The following is a 23,343-nucleotide window of genomic DNA, read 5'->3' on the forward strand; positions in this document are numbered from 1 at the left end:
ATACAGGTTGAATAACATCGGGGAGAGGCTACAAACCTGTCTCACTCCCTTCCCAACCACTGCTTCCCTTTCATGCCCCTCAACTCATATAACTGCCATTTGGTTTCTGTACAAATTGTAAATAGCCTTTCGCTCCCTGTATTTTACCCCTGCCACCTTCAGAATCTGAAAGAGTTTTCATATATTAAAGCAATATTACATTTATATTTTTACTACATGTAACAATGTTATTTAGTTTCATTCTTTTGTTATTTCGCTGTCAGAGTGCAGCACAAGCCAGACGCTGTCTCCTGCATAGCGTTCTTTAGTTTAGCTGCCACCAGGCGGAAGCACTTCTGCTTTGCCTTAGATTCTGGCCCACAGATGGCATAAGCGTCCACTTTCTCTACCGTTGCGCCTTGACTATGCCTGGCATTCACTAGACGGCATGTTGTCACATTACAAGTGCCACCGTTCTTTAGAAATTTGGCTTCTGTTTGTAGACACAGAGGGAGACCTCTGTTAATTCGTATTATACCAAAAACTCTTATTTTCCTTTCTAGAAGTATTTTGGCAACAGCTGTACTGTTGTAATAATTGATAAACGTGGTGCCACATGCCAAGCTGTGTATATTTCTAGATTGGAAATATACCCACTTAAACTTTCCCAAACCATATGAACAAGCAAACCATATCTGATCAGTTTTTTGGGATTATATGTCCTGAAATGGATCATTGCTTCTTCAACACAAAGCTCCTGTTCAGGTTTATATACAGCCTGAAATTTATCTAGAAGATAATTTAGCATGGGTTCCGTTTTGTAGAGTTTTCCTCACCGCTCTGTAAGCAACTGCCATTGAAATGCCATGATTTCCATAACTACTCAAATCAATTTCTATTCATTAGCTTACCAAAAATCGGTGTCTCTATTAGAGGATCTGTTGACCAATAGTCCTTCAAATGATCTTTTCTTATTTACCATATAAAGATAATCATGCCCAGAAATTTTTTCAGTTCAACAGTAGTGATATTCGTAAATTTGGGAGACTTGGGAGATTGTATATAATGGTTTTTGCTTTGTTCGTAATACAAGTTTTATTGTGTCATCATCTGATCGAACAATTCATCCCCTAGAAATAATTCCACAGTGCTTATAACGCTGTTGATCTCATTGGGAAGGATTTTTACTAGTGGAGTTGCTCTAAACGTTTCTAAAGTAATGATTTTGTCCAGCTTCAGTCAACTCTCACTTCAGAAGCTTCGTCATCAAAATCGTTCACAATTATCGCATTTTGGTTGATTACAACCGTGTTGTCTTCTTCTTCATTTTCACTACTACTTTCAGTAACATCATTTGAATCACTTGGATCATCAGAACAACTGTCCGCAAACAGTTCAGCAAGAACCTTGCTTTCCATCAACTGTTTTCGTGTCATAAGGCAGAAGACAACAACAACAACAGTACTGACTATTTCGCGGTACTGATTGTTGGCGGTAAAACGGAAAATAAAAATACGTTCATACTGTTGTTCACTGCATTGAACCCTCCACTTCATATATAACCTTTCGTTATACTGAAATAGTTACTGGCATGAGAAACAGGTCTCAGAAAACTCGCGCAGAACGAAAAACCTAAAATTAACGTGATCCGTATACAACAGTTGGACGTGGAAACACGTATATCTATGTGAGTGGTACGCAGTGTGTTAACTCTACCTGCCATACATCACAGCGACTAAAGATTTTGTCCAGGTCACCTTGTATACTCCAACAGTCACTCAACGACGACTCCTTCCCGTACACCACAGTGACACCAGCAAACAGTCTCAAATAGCTGCTCAACCTGTCCGTCAGGTCATTTACGCATATACAGAATAAAACAGATCCTATCGCACTTTTCTTGGGTATACTGTTGAATACTGGCCGTCGATGTCAACGTACTGGGTTCTACTACTTAAAACTCCTCGAGAAACTCACGTAACTGGGAACCTAAGCCCTACTCTCGGACGTACGTCAACAGTCCGCAATGGGACACAATATCAAAAGTTTTCGAGAAATCTAAAAACATGGAATCTTCTTGTTGACCTCCATTCATGGCTTTTAAGATATCATGTGGGAAAAGGGCAAGCTGAGTTTCGCACGAGCGATGCTTTCCAAATCCGTGCTGATTTGTGGACAGGAGCTTTTCCCTCTCCAGGAAATTTATTATATTCTAAATCAGAATATGTTGGAGATTTCTGCAGCAAACCGTTGTTAAGGATATTGGTCTACGATTTTCTTCCAGTTTACTGCCCTTTTTTCAATCTGTCCCATTTTCATTTCACTGCCCCTTACTGATCCAATGACAACAAACCGATATGATATCACGAAATTGATTCGCAATTTGTGAATACGTGTTAACGACAGCTGTTTATCAGACATAAAAATTTGTGCCGAGTAGGGTTTCAAACCCAGATTTCCCACTTATCGCGAGAGGTCGTGTTTACCACTTCGACTGTCCGTCCATGAAATGTGCAGCATAAGATTTGTGAGATTTGTGGACAACGGGACATACGAAGGTTTGGGTCGGTCGTAGAGGCGTGCACGGATTGATGAAGTGGTTAAAGCGACCGCTCGCAGTAAACGTGAAATTCGGTTTCCAGTCTCAGTCCGGCACAATTTTCATTTGTCAGAGACAGCTGACGTCAATACGTATTCGCAAATTTCGTTATATTTACAACAGCTGATCGTCAAGAACTGTGTCTCGTCCTTCAGACATGCATGCATTTCTGAGGGACGTTGCAATGTAAAGATACAGAAACTCTGAAAAGACAGACATTGTACCCATCAGTGAAACAGATCAGACCTCTTTGAGGATGTCTATTTTGAAACCGGTGTAGTGACCATGAGGCGATTGTAAGAACGATGATTACCGAACTACAAAAGGCAACTAAAGAAGCAGAAAGATCTGCATGTTCAGAAAACTGGATTCAGAGGCAGCAGTTTTTTAGCGAGGATCTTGAAACATTTAGCTCTAGACAGGAGCGTGTAGAGCATCTGTGGCTTAGGTTTAGAAGAACAGTTTACCCGGAAGCGGATAGATATGAACCTAGTAGAACAGTTCATGATCGAAGGGATCTTCCATGGTATGCAGTCACTGTAAAGGATTTCTAAAGAAACATCGACTACTGCACAATATGTATTTAACATATCATACAAAGATGCCAAATGGAACAAGTTTGTGTGTTTAAGACGAAATTCGTGAACCGTTTAACGCCTAACGCTGCAAATCTTATCGAAAGGCCTTTCACAAAACCCAAAGGAAATCTAGTCGTATTTAAGGGCTGTCATTGGCACCAAATTGAGGGTCCAGATACTCATGGATGACATAAGAATCGATATTATGAACACGATGCAAATTCGTAAATGCAGGACTCCATTATGGAATGTTCATTTACAATGGAAACCCCAGTAGTATTGTGTTAATTTAAGTCTTGCTCTACCACAGTGGACCAGAAAATCAATGGAAATTGCTGAACTTAACAACAGTGTGTGGACGAATCCCTACCATGTTGTGTGCAGAATGTGCTGCTGAGCTAGCATCTTTTATAACCCAAATATATCATCGATCCCTCGGACAAAACACTACAACCAGTCGTTGGAAGATAGCACAATAAAAGTAGCAGAAGTGATCCACAGACCTTCATTCATATACACTCCTGGAAATGGAAAAAAGAACACATTGACACCGGTGTGTCAGACCCACCATACTTGCTCCGGACACTGCGAGAGGGCTGTACAAGCAATGATCACACGCACGGCACAGCGGACACACCAGGAACCGCGGTGTTGGCCGTCGAATGGCGCTAGCTGCGCAGCATTTGTGCACCGCCGCCGTCAGTGTCAGCCAGTTTGCCGTGGCATACGGAGCTCCATCGCAGTCTTTAACACTGGTAGCATGCCGCGACAGCGTGGACGTGAACCGTATGTGCAGTTGACGGACTTTGAGCGAGGGCGTATAGTGGGCATGCGGGAGGCCGGGTGGACGTACCGCCGAATTGCTCAACACGTGGGGCGTGAGGTCTCCACAGTACATCGATGTTGTCGCCAGTGGTCGGCGGAAGGTGCACGTGCCCGTCGACCTGGGATCGGACCGCAGCGACGCACGGATGCACGCCAAGACCGTAGGATCCTACGCAGTGCCGTAGGGGACCGCACCGCCACTTCCCAGCAAATTAGGGACACTGTTGCTCCTGGGGTATCGGCGAGGACCATTCGCAACCGTCTCCATGAAGCTGGGCTACGGTCCCGCACACCGTTAGGCCGTCTTCCGCTCACGCCCCAACATCGTGCAGCCCGCCTCCAGTGGTGTCGCGACAGGCGTGAATGGAGGGACGAATGGAGACGTGTCGTCTTCAGCGACGAGAGTCGCTTCTGCCTTGGTGCCAATGATGGTCGTATGCGTGTTTGGCGCCGTGCAGGTGAGCGCCACAATCAGGACTGCATACGACCGAGGCACACAGGGCCAACACCCGGCATCATGGTGTGGGGAGCGATCTCCTACACTGGCCGTACACCACTGGTGATCGTCGAGGGGACACTGAATAGTGCACGGTACATCCAAACCGTCATCGAACCCATCGTTCTACCATTCCTAGACCGGCAAGGGAACTTGCTGTTCCAACAGGACAATGCACGTCCGCATGTATCCCGTGCCACCCAACGTGCTCTAGAAGGTGTAAGTCAACTACGCTGGCCAGCAAGATCTCCGGATCTGTCCCCCATTGAGCATGTTTGGGACTGGATGAAGCGTCGTCTCACGCGGTCTGCACGTCCGGCACGAACGCTGGTCCAACTGAGGCGCCAGGTGGAAATGGCATGGCAAGCCGTTCCACAGGACTACATCCAGCATCTCTACGATCGTCTCCATGGGAGAATAGCAGCCTGCATTGCTGCGAAAGGTGGATATACACTGTACTAGTGCCGACATTGTGCATGCTCTGTTGCCTGTGTCTATGTGCCTGTGGTTCTGTCAGTGTGATCATGTGATGTATCTGACCCCAGGAATGTGTCAATAAAGTTTCCCCTTCCTGGAACAATGAATTCACGGTGTTCTTATTTCAATTTCCAGGAGTGTATTTTTGACATATGCTGTAGAATCCTATATTCAGAGCTCAAAACGTAATGAAGTATCCCGAACAGAATTGCCTTGTCAACCAAAACGGACTTCGGAAACATCGGTGATGCGAAACGCAGTTCGTCCTTGTCTCATACGACATCTTTAAAACCACACTTCAAGGTCACAGGTAGCTCCAGTCCTTCTTTACCTTCGAAAAGCGTTTGATTCAGTAATTCACGACGATGACGTGGGAGAACTGAGAATGAAAGCTGTTATTAATCCGTAGACCGATTTGAACCCCACTGTCTTAGTAGGCAACGTCCTGTTAGAGATGATGTGCTGTTGCCTTCCTCTGACCCAACTGCCAACATTAGCGTCCCTGTGCAAGTAACGAGCAGCCATTATCCTGGAATACGGCTTGTATGGACATGACCATCGACCTGGTGAGGCAAGAAGAGTGATCCATCCAACAAACTGACACATTTCCATTGATCCACGGTCTAGTCTAGATGGCCACAGCCACCTTAAATGACCATGGCATCGAGTCAACATGGGAACACGCAGGAGTCGCATACCCTTGACCCCAGCGTTCAACACTGTGCGCCGAATGATGTGCTCCGAAACACTCGTGACTGCAGCAGCACTGCACTCTGTCGTCAGATCTGCCACAGATCGCAGCCTCTCCCGGTTTACAGAGTATGGAAGCCTCCGGCTGCCCGTTCCGTGACGAGGTGTGGACGCTCTATGCCTTGTCCTCTACTCATGGTTTCACCGCCCTTCATCCAGTTTCTATAGGTGATCACGACAGTAGCACGCGAACAGTCGACCAGCTTCGCAGTTTACGAAATCTTTGTTTCCAGGCGTCGGCATTAACAATTTCCCTTTTGTCAAAGTTGTATATGTCAGCGTATATTTCTGTTTGCAGACCCCACAATCACTAGACTAAGTCCCCATTCGCCTCTGCTTCATTTACACTGAAGCGCCATAGAAACTGGTACAGGCATGCATATTCAAATACAGAGATATGTAAACAGGGGAGACGGCGCTGCGGGCGGCAACTCCTATATAAGACAACAAGTGTCTGGCTCAGTTGTTAGATCGGTTACTGTTCCTGCAGTGGCAGGTTTTCAAGATTTAAATGAGACTGAACATGTTGTTCTACTCGGAGCACGAGTGATGGGACACAGCATCTCCGAGGTAGCGATGAAGTGAGGATTTTCCCTTACGAACATTTGACGAGTGTGCCATGCATATCGGGAATCCAATAAAATATTAAATCTCCGACATCACTGCGGCCGGAAAAAGATCCTGCAAGAATGGGACTAACGACGACTGAAGAAAATTGTTCTACGTGACAGAAGTGCAACGCTTTTACAAATTTCTGCAGATTTCAGTGCTGGGTCAGTAACCAGGGTGTGGTGTGCGTACTGTAAGACCTTTAATACACACACCATCAGATTATTTGCCTTGTCGCTCTAACGAAGTAGGCGAGTGTCAGCAATATGTCTCGTGGTCTTATCGTGGCGTGTTTATCTTCTGCCATTAGGTCAGACGATAGAAATGCCACTTGCACACTTAGAGTAGCAGATTGACTTTAAACAGAAATTGATCAATTTTCACACACATTTATTAAAATAATAACAAGCATAAAAATTACTTAACTTGGTTCTGGATGCTATTTACAATTGACAATCTGAAGTTCCTTTGCTATTGGTACGTTAATCTTATTCTCACATATATCTCTGATGCTTGACAAAAGTGTCTATACATTTATCTTCATGGCTATGTACAGGAATATGGTAATCATATTAGGTGCAGACTGAAACTTGACTATAGACTGGTACACACAAATGTGGACTGGTACTGACTGGTGCAGACAAATGCAGACTGACTAATCGGAGGTCTACGAGTGTGATCTGCGAGGAGAAAAGGTTCTACGTTAGCAGAAATCTCATTGACTGCATTACATATTAATACGCGGATCGGCGGAAGCAGAATTTGGTCTGTCTCTATGGCAGCGCCGTCTCGTAGTGTGGAGACAGACGATTGCTGCGCCTGCACTGTTGTGCTTAGCGGGGCGCGCTCTAGTGGGAAAGTTGTATACCCGCTGACTACGTGGAACTATGTACACAACAAAGTGTAAGCGTGCGAATCATTCAACGAAACATTATCGATAAGGGCTTTCAGATCCCAAGGCCCACTCGTGTACTCTTGATGACTGTACGACACAAAGCTTTACGCTTCGCCTTGGCCCGTCAACACCGACATTGGACTGTTGATGACTGGAAACATGTTGCCTGGTCGGAAGAGTTTCGTTTCAAATTGTATTGAGCGGATGGACGTGTAAGGATATGGAGACAATCTCATGAACCCATGAATCAATGGACCCTGCACGTCATCAGGGGACTGTCCAAACTGGTGGAGAGTAATGATGTGGGGCGTGTGCAGTTGGAGTGATGCGGGATCCCTGATGCTCCTAGATACGACTCTGAGAAGTGACACATATGTAAGTATCCTGTCTGATCGCCTGCATCCATTAATGTCCATTTTGCATTCCGACGATGTTGGGCAATTCCAACAGGACATGCCACACTTCCAGAATTGCTACAAAGTTACTCCAGGAACACTCTTCTGAGTTTAAACACTTCCGGTGGTCACCAAACTCCCCATACGCGAACATTATCTAGCATATTTGTAATGCCCTCCAACGCGCTGTTCAGAAGAGATCTCTACCCCTCTTACTGTTACGGATTTGTGGACAGCCCTGTAGGACTCATGGTGTCAATTCCCTCCAGCACTACTACATGTCCGAAAGAACAGACACCATATCCATATAAGTATAGAGTTCTGGCAACACCGGCCATGACCTTCTTCTTCTGTCCGGATGCACACATATTCCCCGAACTCTTACGGGACTTGGTAAGAATGTCTTCCACGAGTGACGAGTGTGTTGGGGTGGGACACTACGAAAGTAGTGTGTGGACATACAAGATGAGAATGTGGGTCTCGCGGTGGCTCAGATGGATTGAGCGTCTGCAAAGTAAGAAGGAGATCCCGGGTTCGAGTCCCGGTCGGGGCACAGATTTTCACCTGTCCCTGTTGATGTATATCAACGCCCGTTAGCAGCTGAAGGTATTAATACAATTCTAATTTCGTTCTAGGCTGCTGCTGGTCATCAATGGTGTCTGTTCTTTCGGACATGTTCGAAAGAAGAGATACCATATCCATATAAGTATGAAGCAGTAGAAACTCTCGGTGTGCTGGCGGGAATTATCTTACTGAAATGTAAGAACAGGACGGCCTCCCACGAAGGGCAGCCAAAAGGAGCGTAGAATACAATCAATGTACCTGCTGCGAACTAAAATGTCTTCCCAGACCATCACTCCTGGTTGTCAGGCCGTATGGTGGGTGACAGTCATGGTATGAAACTTCCTGGCAGATTTAAACTGTGTGCCGGACCGAGACTCGAACTCGGGACCTTTGCCTTTCGCGGGCAAGTGCTCTACCAACTGAGCTATCCAAGCACGACTCACGTCCCGTCCTCACAACTTTACTTCTGCCAGTACCTCGTCTCCTACCTTCCAAACTTTACAGAAGCTCTTCTACGAACCTTGCAGAACTAGCACTCCTGAAAGAAAGGATATTGCAGAGACAGTCATAGTGTCTCCCGTTGCTGTCTGGGGCGTCTCCAGAAATATCTTCGCTTGTCATCGGGACCTGGAATTCCATTGACTGAAGTATAATTGTCTTCACATATGAAACCCACTTCTAACTGAGCCCGGATAACCAGCAAAGACTTCTCTGGAGACTCCCCGAACAGTTACGAGATCCATATTCACTTGGTGTGATAGGAAAGGAGCTAAGGCAACTTAGTTTGTGAAATAACATCTTGCTAATATTGAGGTCATTACAACTGGAACACTTTCTATGTTTGATATGGTTAGAGAAGAAAAGAAGTCCCAGCCTTATTTAATAAGTTAGAAAGACATTCACTTGAAGCTAGCGGACAACACAAATCCTAGATCAGGATAGAATTAGAACCGAAGTGCCCACGAATGCGAGTCCAGTATGATAAACACTGCACCACCTCGCTGTGTGGAACAACGAGGGACTTCTGTCGATTGGATTGAGTGCCAGAACCCATTGACTGTCGTTTGTTGAAACAACACGACAGCTCAAGAAACCTATTACTCTCTTCCCCAACTGGGAGCGCTGACACGAGCTAAGGGGGAAGAAAGTTATCATCAGTATTTGGTGAGCTGGTTTAAGGTTCCTAACAACAGCACCTTGCAACATAGTCTCTGGAAGACGTTACCAATCTTTCCCCTATCTCTCGCACACTATTTTTCCATTTTTTATCTGTTCTTTTGTCTACTTGTTTTTTGTTTAGACTTCCAACCGCCCTTTTCATTTTCTCTCCCCCGTCGTGTTCTTCGACGTACATTTTCTAAACATTGTAATTCTTCTTGATTATTCTTCAAAAGAAGTCACTAATTGGGCTATCGTCTTTGTGCACTATACTGAGAATAAAAGAAAATAACAACGAGCAAAGACTACAAGAAACACTACTCTTAACATCTTTCCTTTATAGTGATTCTCACTTCAGAACGCTGACAGTTGAAGGTGGTAGGTCTGTCAGCTGGGGACATTAAGCTATTCAGATCTCTTGTTGATAGATCCATAAAATTTCGGATGTGCAGCCGCATGAATTTCACTTCTTTTTCTAATATTTCGGCTGTATACCTTCCAGCCATCTTCTGAGTCAGCCGATGTGACTGACGCTCCAGCACTTGCTCCGTCCTTTTAAATTCGCGGACCACACCCCTGAGACACAAGGCGCCAGACACGTTGACCGGAGGCAAATAGGTATGACGTATGCATGGAATTAGATCTATGGCTCCTCGGCCTATCCACACGCTGATATCGATGTTCCACTGCGAGCTGCACAGTCGCGACGTCTTTGTGAGTTTATCACAGGAAGCGCGGATACCACTTCGAACTGAACCCCGATAACAATCAAAGACTTCTCTGGAGACGCCCCGGATAGTTACGAGATCCATATTCACTTAGTGTGATAGGAAAGGAGTTAGCTGAAGCCGCTATCTCTATTAATTGAATTCATCGTCAACCGGATTTCAATTGCTTCTTTCGCTGCTGAGTCCCAGAAAGATGAATCCGAGGCTAAAATTTCGACGTTATCGTACACCATAGAGTGCCCACTCTCAATATAGTACTCTGCCACCGCACATTTATTGGGTTGTAAGACCCGGGTATACCTGCTGTGCTCTGTGCGTGTTTCATGGACTGTACGTATCGCTGTCAGATGTGTGAACAGCCACAGTCCCAGGGGATCTGGTAAACCCCAGGCTTCCGAAGCACTAAATCATCTTTAACTGAACCCAGGAATGCTGCTACCTTCGGTGGATGGCGAAAAATCACTATCACTTTGTGTTTACTGAGAATCCGTACTATTTTTGGCAACAGGCATCCCACGGAAAGCAGAAAAGCCATGGTTTTCATACTCTCCGTATCTTCTTCTGCATTCCTAATACCCACCGTAGGTTTCATTTGTAGTGCCTTACGCATCTGCCGTGGTGAGAACACGTTTGCATCAAAAACTCTTCTTAAGTGTAGAAGCTCGTTCTCAGGACTGCTCTCGTCAGCAATGACGTGTGTTCTGTGCACCAGAGTCCTCAGTAGACTCATCTTCTGCGAGGGATAGCGACAGCTGTTTGCACGTAAATATAAATCCATATTGGTCGGTTTTTGATATACTGCATGTCTCAAAGTGCCATCATCTTTGCGTCGCACCAAAACATCCAAAAATGGAAGGCATCTATCATTTTCGATTTCCATCGTGAACTGAATTTGTTTGTGGATGGAATTCAAAAATGGCTCTGAGCACGACGGGACTTAACATCTGTGATCATCAGTCCCCTAGAACTTAGAACTACTTAAACCTAACTAACCTAAGGACATCACACACATCCATGCCCGAGGCAGGATTCGAACCTGCGACCGTAGCGGTCATGCAGTTCCAGACTGAAGAGCCTAGAACCGCAAGGCCACACCGGCCGGCGGATGGAATTCAGATGATTTAAAAATTCTTTTAACTTGTCTTCACCGTGGGCCCATATTACAGAGCGTGTCATCTATATACTTCCAAAACACTGTGGGCTTCATGCTATCAGACTCCATCTCCTTCTCCTCGAAGTCCTCTACAAAAAAGTTGGCCACCAAGGGCGACAAAGGACTACCCAGGGCGACACCGTAAGTCTGTTCATAAAATTCGCTACTGAATAAAAAATATATCTAGCTCAAAACATGTTCAGACAAAGCTGAAATCTCTTTGTCGAAGATTTTAACAATGACAAACAATGATTAGATTCTGAAAAAGTGACCTTCGTAAATAACAACGCAAGCCTGGCGTTTGTAAGATCCCCAGTGACTGTGGCCGTTTATAGATTGGACAGATGACACAGAGAACCGCAGGTACACCCAGCTCTTACAACCCAATAAATCTGCGGTGGCAGAGCACTGTACTGTCACTGAGCACTCTATTGTGCACGACGATGTTGAAATTTTAACCTTCAATTCATCTTTCTGGGACTCAGTAGTGAAAGAAGCAAATGAAATTCGGATGGCGGAGAGTTTAATTAATAGAAATTGCGGCTTCAGCTTCGACAAATTATGGTACCCGGCAGTTCCTGTGATAAATTCACAAACATGTCGGGACGGTGCAGCTCGTTGTGTTACATCGATATCACCGAGTGGATCGACCGCGCAGCCATAGATCTAATTTCATGCAAATGTCACACTTCTTTGCCTCCGATCAACGTCTCTGGCGCCTTGTGTATGTGTGGCCTCATGCTCAGTGGTGTGGTCCGCGAGCTTAAAAGGACAGAGCAAGTGCTGGAGCATCAGTCACATCGGCTCACTCTGAAGATGGCTGGACGGTATGCAGACGAAATATTAGAAAAAGAAGTTACATTCATGAGGGTGCACGCCCGAAATTTCATGGAACAGTCACTGTGCCGCGAAAGTATGAAGCTGCACCTCTTGTTGATACTCTCTGAAGGTTATGTGCTGGTACCGGATTTCAGCCTCTCCCTTGAGCCTGCCACCATCATTAACAACAGAAAAGTAGATTTATCTTCATCATGAACCTATCCTAGCGAAATACGCTAAACAATCTCACACAAGCCACAAAATTCATATTTACCGAAGGTAAAGTGCTCAAAGAAAGAAAGAAAACTTAGGTGGTACAGCTGACCTTACTGTGGGGTGTCCCAGCTACCAGTGCCGTACTGCTGCCCTTCTTCTCCTCCCAAATATTCAATACTTGGAACTGACGGGCAGTGAAACAAAGAGAGCATCAGTGCACTTTGTTAGTGTGGGTTGTATACATTCATGGGCATCCCCATTGATGACATCATAGCCTTTCCCTTGCCAGCATGTGAGTCTCTTCCCCCACCCCCCCACACCAGCCCCACGCCCCACCACCACCACCGCAGCCACCCCACCCCTCCTCATCCTTTTCATCCCACCCTCCCCTGGAAATGGCAGGAAACACGTAATTTTGGCGCGAAATTCAAAAAATTGTGGGGAAATCATATTTATTGGCGGGAATATCATATTTTGTGTGTTTACTTTGAGCAGTACCACCACCAGAGGGCGCTGTTGGCTCTCGCCACCCCAAACCACCGCCCCTCCCCCTATACCACACATCACCTCCCCTCCCCTCCTCCATTTGTGAGGAAGCTTTAGTCTGAGCTGAGCCATCAGACAGGACTGACATAAGTCTTTACCCTGCACTATGTGCTCAGGGGAGACCAAGAAATGAATACACTAAACAGATTCAGAAGGATGTAGGTTGCAGTAGGTACAGGGAGATGAAGAAGCTTGCAAAGGATAGAGTAGAATGGAGAGCTGCATCAAACCAGTCTCTGGACTGAAGACCACAACAACATGTGCTCAGTGAACAAGATGTCTGTGTCGCTCAAGGAGAGTAATGGTGATATTAGCTGCAATCATGTAGTTGACGAGTGCACGCATAGCTATCTATACACTGCTTGGAAAGTGATGAGACTGAATGAGAGTTTGAACAACTCAAATAAACTTAATCAAATAATGAAGATGCACCAGGATGGCATTAAGTTACACATTGAAACTCATTAGGATAAATGTCTCCGCTGGAACTGTAGATCTTTTGAGAAAAGCCCAGTATTCTGAGGTGCAAGAGGCAAGACATTCACCCCCTCCAGCACAGGCATCCTTTTGTGCACAATGTGTCCAATTGAGGAGATATTGCTTACAAACAGGGAGGCGTTCAGTAAGTGCACTTCATACAAGCATGCAACTGAGGGCTGCTCCCACAGCCTCATACATGAAGACTTGAAAGAAAAGGTAATGGATGAGCGTAGGGTGAATATTTTTCGACAAATAATGCCGATGCAGCAGGATGGGTAAAGATGCATTTCAGAATTCACGCAGATAGGCGGTTGTGCTGGCACTGTTTATCTTTTCTGAAATTACAATAGGTATTTGGGTCTCGAGTGAGTTAGTTCATAATATCACCACCAGAGAGCACTCGTTCACGTGCACCACATCCCTCAGGCTATATATAGTTTCACTGGGGTTCCATTTTTTCCGCTGTTCCATTTTCTTTGTCTGTGTGGATGCTTACTGCGTCTTTGTCTCTGTTCAGCGGTGACCTCTGTGTCCAGACCATAGCAGGAATGACCACTGATTTGTTAATGCCTGGTGTGACCACTGTCTGAAGACAAGCATTGGCATCGCCAGCCTGTGATCCTGTTGCACAACTGGTCAACATGCTGGAGCAGGACAGTGATGTGCTGTTTTCTATACCACTCAGTGACGAATACACCCAGCCTGACCCTGACTCGTAGAAGTGTGCGGGTGGTCCCACCATATGTGGCACAGGTCAGTACTGGCTGTCAACATGTGAACCATCTCAGAAGATTCTGATCATACTGCAAGAAGAATGAGGTGTAGATATTTTAGATGAGAAGCTAGCAGTTCCACATAGCACACTAATGCTTCTCAGTTCATTATACAGTTTAACATCTACAGGTTCAAAGCGATTAAATATCAGTATACTAGCAGCTGGAGTAGCTAAAGACTAGAACGTGTTGTTAGAAATTGAAAATGTATCTGAAAATGTTAAAGTGCAGTTTACTGAGCATGAATGGGATGAAATAAAACGTACTGAAGCATAGATCAATCAGCATATGACCACCGTGTATTATCAAACTCATAGCTCACCAGACATTAGCTGTGTGTCTCAAACTCTCTCAATTACAACAGTGTATGTTGATTCAACACCCTGTGTGAAATCAGGGAACACAATCATTTATCTGTGACACTCTACTGTTACAAATATGTTGGGTCTAGGGATAGCAAAAACTGAACAGACAGCTACATTGTGTTAAAAGTGTTTATAAAGACATTGTAGATTATCTTCAACAAATAGTGTGTATGCTGTCGATTTACACCTCTGTATCAACACAGTGCCAAAAGAAACTAAAGGACAATGCTTAATTTTGAGAGAAATTCAAGCTGAATTTCACACATACAAGAAACCATTATTTGGCAAATACTGTACAGCAGAGAAGATGAAGAAAGAACCTGTTGATTTTTCAGACGTATTGCATCCTATATATATATATATATATATATATATATATATATATATATATATATATATATATATATATATATATATATTCAAAAATCATACATTGATTGGATGCAATCCAAATCCTGTGTGTTATTTCATACTTCATAACCTCTCAATATAATGCAGCCACAGTAGTTCATTGGGTAAGATCATAATGTCTTGTAAGTGACTAGTCGTGTGACAGTGTGGAAGAAGAGTAGTAGAAGAAGAATGGGATACTCCTTCCTGATAACATACGAGCTATAATTGTCGGTCAATCCAACTGTGGCAAGGCAAATGTTCCTATATCACTACTAACACACCCAGATTGAGTGAGCTTTGAGCATGTGTATGTTATTTTCAAAAACGCTTTTCAACTCAAGTACCAGCTACTACAAAATATACTGAAGGGTTTGAATGGTGTAACATACATGATATTCAGTCAGAGTAGTCAAACCCTCCCGCCAGAAAAAGTAAAGACAAAGTTTTTGTATTCGGCGACGTTTCTGTTGAAAACCAAGATCAAATTCTGTGATATTTCTGTTTGGGTGTCATATGGGTATTGACGTGTATTGTTTGAATCTGGCATATTCCAGAATCCTGAATCAGTTGGTGAGGGATAATGCATATCTCATTATAGCTTTCGAACAAGACAATTTGATTCTAAAACACATTTACCAGGCGCATGTAGGAACCAACATGTCATTCAGTTATTTTATAGAAATATGCACAGATTGCTATAATCACACACAGTATAGATTTCTTGTTACTGATAAATCAAGAGTGCTGAATGACAGTTGATATAAATGGAACTTCCAGGAGTTTCTATACATATAGCTATGAAAACAGTGATGAATATCTTATTATACATCACACGATGGACACACCAGGCACGCAGCCCGAGAGGATAGGTGTGCATAGACAGGGAGTGCGTCTGTACATAGATGGAAAATTTCAGTCTCTCGAATGTGTCATGGAGCTGAAGACGTATGCCCATACCCTTCTGAGACTGATCAGTAAATTAGATGCTAAGGTAAAGAAACTAGAGATGTACAGCCACATCATTCAGAGGAAGAAAGTAGACGACTTAGCTGCAAATTGAAAAGAAAGTACATGATTTAACTGTAAAGGTTGAGCGAAATACGATAAGGTGCAGCCTGTGAAGCTGCAAGATGTCGACTAAGCGTAATGTCGTGACTGCATGGAAGGTCATTCGAGAGAAGTTATGTTTGCTGAGGTTAGGACATTTGGATCGAGAGCAGACACGGCGAGAAATGTTTGAACCAGTTACCGAATCTCAAGATTAGCTCTCTGCAAAATTACACGACGACGATGATGCTACAACTTAAAATGAAAAAAAAAATTACAGACAGGGAATAGGGAATTACAAAGAAAGAAAACCAGATCTATTGAAACTTATTTTCCTAAAACTCTCAAAAACAGTAAAATTTCCCCCCAAAGATATGGAGACGTATGGTGAAATACTACAACTGACCAGTGTACACAGGAAAACAGGAAACTAATGCAGTGAAAAAATACAGAGACATTATAAAATCACCATCATCTAACGGTATAACAGATGTGATGTTATTGACAATCAACATAAAAGAGTCAGAAAGCAGTCTTCTCAGTATACATCCTGCGACGATCCCAATGAGCTAATAGATGGACTATGACTGCTCATGGTATCAGCTGATGTGTGCAGTATCACTCATTCGAACGAGATTGTCTCAGTAATTTCAGAGAGGCTATAATCGAATGGGTATGGAGACAGTAGTTCGTGAACTGCACAAACCAGTACACAAAACACACTCTTGCAGGCATGTTATGATTAAAGTTTTGGACGGCTTATGACAGGCTCATCTTATGGATATGAGGAATGGTCACACGAGAATGTTATGATTAAAGTTTTGGACGGCTTATGGCAGGCTCATCTTGGATATACGGAATGTTCACAAGAGAATAAGTATATTTAAATATATTTTAATGGTTTTTAATGGTTTAAGTATATTTTAATGGTTAATTCTTCCCCTCAGTGGAAAATCATGGACTATCTGGAGCTGCGTCTTGTAATAATGGTTAATCAACTTGTCGATTTACGCAGCGAGGAAATCATTTCACAGCTACATCAAAAGCCGAACCAGCAGTGACCTTGAACATGGAGAGACCCAGAAGCGGTGTCAGCCTTCAACCAATCAGGACCTGCCGGAGGCAGAATCGACAGCCTTTAACTTGCCACTTCTGGCAGCGAGCTACAACCAGTCAGGGCTCACAGCAGTCCCGTCTTGTCAATGAAGACAAAATGGACTTAAGGTATGAAACCAAAGTGCAACATGCAGCGCAACACTTCACAACAGAACAGCGAAGTGATAATACATGCAAACTACGTGTTTCTTAAATCAGTACTGAAGCTACGTAATGTCATCGCTCGATATAATTAGCCTGGTGGAATATGACGAGAGTATTATACGATGGGGATACTTCTGTCATTAACATTATGCACCAACCACGTTTACAGAGTAACAATTATTAAATAAAATCGTCATAGCTCAAAAAAATGTACGTGAAATCTTATGGGACTTAACTGCTGAGGTCATCAAAATGGTTCAAATGGCTCTGAGGTCTATGGGACTTAACATCTGAGGTCATCAGTCCCCTAGAACGTAGAACTACTTAAACCTAACTAACCTAAGGTCATCACACACATCCATGCCCGAGGCAGGATTCGAACCTGCGACCGTAGCGGTCGCGCGGTTCCAGACTAAAGCGCCTAGAACCGCTCGGCCACGCCTGCCGGCTGAGGTCATCAGTCCCTAAGCTTACACACTACTTAACCTAAATTATTCTAAGGAAGAACACACACACCCATGCCCGAGGGAGGACTCGAACCTTCGCCGGGACCAGCCGCACAGTACATGACTGCAGCGCCCTAGACCGCTCGGCTAATCCCGCGCAGCTCGTCATAGCTTCTGAACGGTTTACGTTAGAACGTTCAAACTAGACGGTTGGCCGCTGGGCATACTGGAAAATTAATGGATTCATGCGTCTTGTTGTTGTTGGCCATTTTCACGTGAAGATGTCACGGTACAGCTTGCCTGAGCATACTACGCTTGTGAAAGTCTATTATGCGTGCAATAACAGTCCAACTGCAGCTCAAAGGAAGTTTGAGACCGAGTTCAAGCTGAAGACAACCGGTCCAAGTGTGGTAAAAAGCAAGAATTTGATTCACAAATTTGAGAGATGGTTCAAATGGCTCTGAGCACTATGGGACTTAACTACTGAGGTCATCAGTCCCCTATAACTTAGAACTACTAACCTAAGGACATCACACACATCCATGCCCGGGGCAGGATTCGAACCTGCGACCGGCCGGCGGTTTGAGAGAACGAGTAGTGTTCGTGATTGCAGTGCTGCCAATGTCGGTCGTCCAAAAAAGGTGAAAACGCCTGAAAACATCAACAAGACACGGGCTTCGTTTCAAACCAGCTCCAGGAAATGGATCAGATGAGCTGCACAACAGGTGAGAACCAACCAGGAGGTACTGCAACAAACTGTTGTTGAAGACCTGCATCTCTTCCCATACAACGTTGTAACCCATCAGCCATTAAGCCCCAGGGCCATGAAAAAGCGGTTGTGTTTCGCCAACACTATTGTTCACAGAAGACGAACAGGATTCTCATGTGAATATTGTTTGATTTAGCAACGAAGCCCACTTTCATTTGGATGGGTTCGTCAACAAGCAAAACTGGCTGGACTGAGAATGTGCATTTCGCGATCAAGAAGTCTCTTCACCCTCAACAGGTGACTGTGTAGTGTGCAATGTCCAGTCACGAAATAATCGGTGCGATATTCCTTGATGGCACGCTGACTACCGAACGGTACGTTAAAGTTTTGGAAGATGGTTTCATCCCCATTATCCAAAGTGAGCCTGATTTCATTTCGACAAGATGTGGTTCATTCAAGATGTAGATCGACCCCACCGAAGCAGGAGAGTGTTTGATGTCCTGGAGGAGCAATTCGGGGACCGCATTCTGGCACTGGGGTACGCAGAGGCCACTGACATGGGCCTCGATTGGCTGCCATATTCTCCAGATCTGAACCCATGCGACTGCTTTTCGTGAGGCTATGTTAAAGGTAAGGTGTACAGCAATAATCCCAAAACCATTGCTGAGCTGAAAACAGCCACTCAGGAAGTCATCGACAGAATCATTTTTCCGACACTTCAGCAGGTCATGCAGAATATCGCTATTCGTCTGCGTCACAACATCGTCAATGGAGGCACGCATATCGAACATGTTATAACGTAAATTCCAATAACTGCTGTGACGTTTGCATGTTGAATAAAGTGTGTGCACGCCGTAGTTTGTTACTAATTCACGTTTTTTTTCATGTTGTTGTGGCCTTCAGTCCAGAGACTTGTTAAAATGCAGCTCTACATGCTACTCTATCCTGTGCAAGCTTCTTGATCTCCGAGTAACTGCTGCAAACTACACCCTTCTGAATCTGCCAAGTGTATTCATCGCTTGGTCTCCCTCTACGATTTTAACCCTCCACGCTTCCCTCCAATACTAAACAGGTGAACCCTTAATGCCTCAGAATGTGTCCTACCAACCAATACCTTCTTCTAGTCAAGTTGTGCCACAATTTCTATTCTCCCCAATTCTGTTCAGTACCTCCTCATCAGTTACGTGATCTTTCTATCTAATCTTCAGCATTCTTCTGTAGCACCACATTTCGAAAGCTTCTATTCTCTTCTTGTCTAAACTATTTATCGTCTATTTTTCACTTCCATACATGGCTACACTCCATACGAATACTTTCAGAATATGCTTCCTGAACTTAAATCTATACTCGATGTTAACAAATTTCTCTTCTTCAGAAACGCCATAGCTATCTACATTTTATATCCTCTCCACTCTGAGTATCATCAGCTATTTTGCTTACCAAATAGAAAAACTCATCTACTACTTTCAGCGTCTCACTTCCTGATCTTATTCCCTCAGCATCACCTAATTTAATAGACTACATTTCATTATCCTCATTTTGCTTTCGTTGATGTTCCTCTTATATCCTCCTTTCATATCTCCTTTTTATGCAGTTCAATAATTGTCATCCTGTAAAAAGAATAATGAAATTAGGATTGTCATCCAACAGTAAGACGCTTTAACTCTTCCATGCAAGTTTCATATATCTTGATAGATAGTTTACGACAAGGGGTGGTACTGCTACATGGCATCTAATCTTACACAAAATGCTTTAGCGTTCTTGTTTCATGAGATCCGATATGAATTTAAAAGGCTCAAGATTGACCGTACAAGCAATGTAAGAGAAACATCAACCATTAAAATGTATTTCTCTGTTTCTCCCTCTGATTTGAACCATGTAGAAAATGCTGGATGGTTCACAGACGAGCCAGTGGATAGAACTGTGGTGGAGTACAAAAGGTTTGCTTTGTGTGTATCTTTAAAATTGTTATGGAATACTTTGAGGGCATGCAGTGAATTGTTCTGAATGCAATACAGGAACTTATTCTTGTGCAGAGTGCAATGGATACTCATACATTCAAGGAGTTCAAGAGGAGAACGAGACCACCATCAATAAAACAAGGAAAATGCCACACACTGCAGTATCGGATGAGCAGCGTTTGAAGCTTTTAAAAATTCTGAATTCCGGGATATTTCTACAGCTATCATACATTCATGGCAGATTTTCGAGTACACAATGCTACTGAACACAAGTAGACATACGTGGTCTATTAATACTGCCGCTCAGCTGGAGATGCCCACTTTAATCATACTTGCGTATCAGACCAATACAAGAGGAAAATGTATTCAGTCTAGCAAATGGCATATGTGTGAGGTTCCATGCTTCATATTATGAAGAGAATGGATGTCTACTCAGTCCAAGGAAAATCAAGGATGTGGCATCAATCATTGTAATAAACTGCTCAAAACAGTATGAGATACTTAAATTTGGATCCATAGATGTACGAATTGAATTTGAATCTTCTGCAAGTTTCCCAGAACGCACTCAGAGTACGCTCTGGTTCTACATGACCATGTGATTAACTACTGCCCACTCACCAGTGTTCTGCAAAGAGCTGTATAAATAAACAGGTGCTGCACCATACCCACAGCATTCCGCAAAGGTATCTCAAGGTGTGAACATCACCGCAGACGCTCAGGGTTTCTATGATAACGAGCGTAGACAGTTCATATTTAAAGATGTTACATTCGTAGTGTACACAGAAGTTGCTAGAATAATACGGTCATTCTCAGCAAACATAGCATCACTGAAGTCTTCCAAGTATGTGAAGCGTGCTAAAACACATAAGAGTAGAAAGTGGTTAACATACCTCTACCGTGGAAATCACTGGGATGATCCTGGCATACTCTATAAAAATATGGTGACGTCGTTTCGATTATTCGAACACACAGATACCACCATCTACGTGAAGAGGTAGGAGATGATCGCATGGATGCGTCGAATCTTCAAGTTTGTTGCTATTCAAGACCTGGTATTCCATGGTGCCCTGCTCTGCATCGACTCAAGAAAAACATGTGTAAAAATAGTGTTTCTGGGTCTGCTTATGAAAATGTAGAAGTACGTTTAAGTTGGATGAGAAATAAATGAATTTTCTCCTCATAATCTACATCTACATCTACATACATACTCCGCAATCCACCATACGGTGCTTGGCATAGGGTACCTCGTACCACAACTAGCATCTTCTCTCCCTGTTCCACTCCCAAACAGAACGAGGGAAAAATAATATGTGTGTATCTTTTTGATTGATTTCACCCTCTTCCCCCTTTGATAGTATACACTCTTTCCCAGATGCTATATATGTGGTTTTCTATAAGCACAGGAGATATAATTTTAGAGAAGTTTGAAATACATCTTTGGAAGCACAAGACAATTCGTGCTGCACAATAGGCGTAATCCCACGCAGCGATTCTATACATTTTGTTATCTACCATCTTAAACTTCACCTCCTTAATAGCTCTCATCTTCGGGAAAACTAATGTCATTTGTGTCATGCACAATCCTTTACACACACAATGCAATAGGAGATAGTTTTTTTTTATTAATAGCAACAGCAATGACATTTGGTAAAGAATTTTTTCATTTATTCAATTCACACAATATAATTTGATTTTTGAGATACAGTTCAGTTCTTGAGATACAGTTCAGTTATTCAGATACAGTTCAGTTCTTGAGATACAATTTGACTCTGATTGTTCAACGTGGAGATGCTTTTAACTTACACACTACAATAGAAACACTGATTGAGCATTTTTTTCCCAATAGCACTGCATGAGAATGTTTACAATTTTTTTGTATAACTAATGCAGAGATACGGTTTTTACTACAGCTAAATTCGACAGTCACAATGGCGTAGGCTGAACAGTAGCTCTGACAGACTGTGTACACTTACAAACTAATCAGTCTTGGACAGCCAGCGGCAGGTGAAACTTAAAAACTATTCTGTTTACATGGTGCACATGGTATGAAGATATACGAGGGTTGTCGAGAAAGTCATTTCCGATCGGTCGCAAAATGGAAACCACAGTGAAAACCAGAAACGTTTTATTTGCAACACCTACTTCTCCACATAGTTGCCACTCCAACTTCGAATTTTGTCGTAGTGATGTATCAACTTTCAAATATCTTTGTCATAGAAAGCAGCCGCCTGTGCTTTCGGCCAGTTATCTGCACTGGTCTGCAGCTCGTTGTGTGTGGAAAAATTTTGTCTTCACAGCCAGCGGTTCTTGTGAGCAGAGATGAGATTCAGGGGGAGCCAATTGCGGACTGTATTGTGGGTGATCAAACACTTCTCATCAGAAACTCTGCAGGAGCGTCTTCATTGCCCCTGCAGTGTGCGGCCGAGAATTGGCATGAAGAAGGAACTGCTTGACAGTTGTGTTATGTGGGCTGCATGACACCAGGCCCTCATACTTGGTGGGAGACGCTATTCCCTACGCATCTTTAGGTGCTCATTGTTCACTTAAAACTGAAAAGAGTGATGCCACACAATCGATGGGCATACTAGAGGTACTGCCTAACACATCTGTGCAAAGCTTTCTGGACTTCTTCTAGTGGTTTCCATTTCGCGACCGATTGGAACTTACATTCTAGACAACCCTCATATATATTTACACAGTATGCATATGCTGTGTATGAGCATATAAGTATACAAATATCTTATTTTTTTACATTTTTTTTTACTTTCTTTCAGAGATGATGCACACACAGACAGACACACACACACAGATATATACACTCCTGGGAATTGAAATAAGAACACCGTGAATTCATTGTCCCAGGAAGGGGAAACTTTATTGACACATTCCTGGGGTCAGATACATCACATTATCACACTGACAGAACCACAGGCACATAGACACAGGCAACAGAGCATGCACAATGTCGGCACTAGTACAGTGTATATCCACCTTTCGCAGCAATGCAGGCTGCTATTCTCCCATGGAGACGATCGTAGAGATGCTGGATGTAGTCCTGTGGAACGGCTTGCCATGCCATTTCCACCTGGCGCCTCAGTTGGACCAGCGTTCGTGCTGGACGT

At 43.6% G+C, this 23,343-nt stretch overlaps 1 non-coding gene across 1 annotated transcript; it reads right to left on the reverse strand.

Annotated features, from left to right (window-relative positions):
- Positions 1–8,527: 8,527 nt before the first annotated feature.
- Trnas-cga (transfer RNA serine (anticodon CGA)) lies at positions 8,528–8,602 on the reverse strand. The gene has a single exon. It is a non-coding gene; the product is annotated as a tRNA-Ser (tRNA).
- Between the last annotated feature and the right edge of the window lie 14,741 nt (positions 8,603–23,343).

This window comes from Schistocerca cancellata, chromosome 3 (genome assembly GCF_023864275.1).
Source record: "Schistocerca cancellata isolate TAMUIC-IGC-003103 chromosome 3, iqSchCanc2.1, whole genome shotgun sequence".
In the NCBI taxonomy this organism is placed as follows: domain Eukaryota; kingdom Metazoa; phylum Arthropoda; class Insecta; order Orthoptera; family Acrididae; genus Schistocerca; species Schistocerca cancellata.